The sequence below is a fragment of the Citrus clementina genome, unplaced genomic scaffold (genome assembly GCF_000493195.1).
Source record: "Citrus clementina cultivar Clemenules unplaced genomic scaffold, Citrus_clementina_v1.0 scaffold_1, whole genome shotgun sequence".
NCBI lineage: Eukaryota > Viridiplantae > Streptophyta > Magnoliopsida > Sapindales > Rutaceae > Citrus > Citrus x clementina.
In genome coordinates, this window is record NW_006263303.1 from 2,815,337 (window position 1) to 2,817,941 (window position 2,605).

The window sequence follows — 2,605 nt, forward strand, 5'->3', positions numbered from 1 at the left end:
CTTCATTTCATTCACCATCATTAGCACTCATCCAACATGATGCCTACAATAATGATTAAGATTAATATTTTTCAAAAAATAATACTTTTTAAATATTAATCTGAAAAAATAATAATAATGAAATAATTCATGCATTAAGTTAAGAAAAATAGTTCATACAAAAACACTTTGATTATTTGGCACTTTGCATAATTGTATTATTTTCCTTATATGTTTTTTAGATTAATTTTTTTTGTGTAAAATTAAATTAAAAGTATTTAAAAAAAATTGCGGGTTTAGCCGATATTCATACGGGTATCCACCGGATATTGGGCTAATACCAAATCCATCCGCATCCAATTACAGGTTTCAATTTATAATACTAAATCCGCCCGCAACCCACAAAATTATCCGCAATGGATATATTTGGGTGAATTTACGAATTTGCGGACACAATTATCATCCCTATGCACAATTTACACAAGATGATCATATTACAATCTAAATCGTCTCATTTGGGATAATTTTTTTATATTTAATTTTCCCAAATTAATCTCTTTCCTTTGTCCCAATCTTTATGTCTCATTCAATCCAATCCTCACAAAATCTTTCTCTATGCCTGTGTAATATAATTTGCTTGGTGGTTTGCAAGCATGCATCCAACCCACTTGGAAGTTTCAACTTTTTTCTAACCACTTTCTCTTCTTTTCAAGAATCTCTGGGTTTTGAGTGGATTCGTAATCTTTCATTTGAGAAAAAAAAAATCAATCAATCACTTACTGATCACTCACTCACTCACTCGCACCAACCAGATTTTGCCCTTTTTAATTAGGGCATCATTGCATGTTCTTGCTCACTTTGCCAGCACTAATATATTGGTCAGAAACAAGCAGGATTTTGGAAACCTTGAGGACCATTCTCGTTGGAAAGTCAATTTTTTTCCCTTGTCTTTTTGACTCTTTTTTTCTCTAATTCAAATTTTACTATGAATGAGTAGTAAGAGTCTAAGACGAGATGCTCACAAGCTTCCAAGTAATGGGGAAGGAGAATATTAATTAACATTCTTTAATTACTATCTTAAGTTTCTTTCAAAGCAAATAAAACAAAGATTGGGCTGAGGGTGATTTTAACATTCTAGTTCTCAGCGTAGGCTGACACCAAATCTCTAAAAATTTCATGAAAGTCAATGGAATGAAGATTACAAAATCAAATGAATTTGGACGTTTCCTTGCATGCTCTTTTGTAGCTAATGGTGGATTCTGCTACTTTTATTTTTTTTCATCTGTTTCTTTTACATTTGGATTCTCTTTTTTGTTTGAGAACTGAAAAGCTGGATTTGCTTGTAATGCATAAAGATATCTTTTATCAAAAGCCATTAATTTTTCCTTCTTTGCAGGCAACTACAAATGTGTGATCCATGCGTGATCCCCTGAAAGTTAGAAAGTTGAAGTTTTGAATATATATAAAATTTAAAAATGTTGGTTTGGCTTGTAATATTTGAAATATCTTTTGTCAAAAGTCTCGAAGGCTGTAATTAATTTCCTTAGTAGTAGACACTTACAAATATATGATCTTGGTGTACGTATGCCGTCAAAATATGAAAATGTATTTACATGGACACAAAAAATAAAGAGGAAAATTTGTTTTAGATGTAAGTGCAGGATTCACTCACTCTATATTTTATTTAAAATAGTCAAATACGATAAAGTTGAAAAAACTCAGGGGCTCGAATGCTTGATGATGATGAAAATTGAAACCCAATGCACCAAAATGAAAAAAATTCGAAAGAAAAACAATTATGCGGTGAGCGTGGATCGAACACGCGGCCTTCAGATCTTCAGTCTGACGCTCTCCCAACTGAGCTATCCCCGCTGCGATGTCCAAGGCGTTCATTTTAATTATATGAAAAAGAAAAAATTAATATTATAAGTATTTTTTTTCGGGTAATTTTTAAAAACCTCCCCTGAGGTTTGGGCTTGTTGCAAGTAGATGGCGAAAATTGATATATTTGTAAAAAACCCCCTACCGTCAGTTAAGTTTAACATTGACCGTTAGTTGACCATGCAAAGACAATATTACCCTTAACAATAGTTTGTAAACGAAAATAACTAAAAAAAAACTAAAATTATTGGTGCAAAAAGCACAAACCCTATTTTTTGACAATTTTATCCTTGTCAATTCTAAAAATTTACAATATCATAGGTAAAGATTATGATTATTTCATTTTTAAATTTTTAATTTTATCTTTCTTGTAGGAATTTTAAGGAAATATCAATAATTTAAAGAGGATTTTTAAATTTTTAAATTTTAAGTTTTTTATAGGAACTATAAGAAAATATCAATAATTTAAAAAGTGTAAAATAGCTAATAATTTTAGTTTTTTTTTTAGTTATTTTCGTTTATAAACTATTGTTAAGGGTAATATTGTCTTTGCACGGTCAACTAACGGTCAATGTTAAACTTAACTGACGGTAGGGGGTTTTTTACAAATAAATCAATTCTCGCCATCTACTTGCAACAAACCCAAACCTCAGGGGAGGTTTTTAAAAATTACCCATTTTTTTTCATGGATATAATAAGAAGAATCAATAAATACATACACCGTGATCAAGTTTTGTAGATATCT

The 2,605-nt window shown here is 30.5% G+C and overlaps 1 non-coding gene across 1 annotated transcript; it reads right to left on the minus strand.

The window, feature by feature from the left end:
- Nucleotides 1-1,778: 1,778 nt before the first annotated feature.
- On the minus strand, nucleotides 1,779-1,851 carry TRNAF-GAA. The gene has a single exon. It is a non-coding gene; the product is annotated as a tRNA-Phe (tRNA).
- Nucleotides 1,852-2,605: the final 754 nt, after the last annotated feature.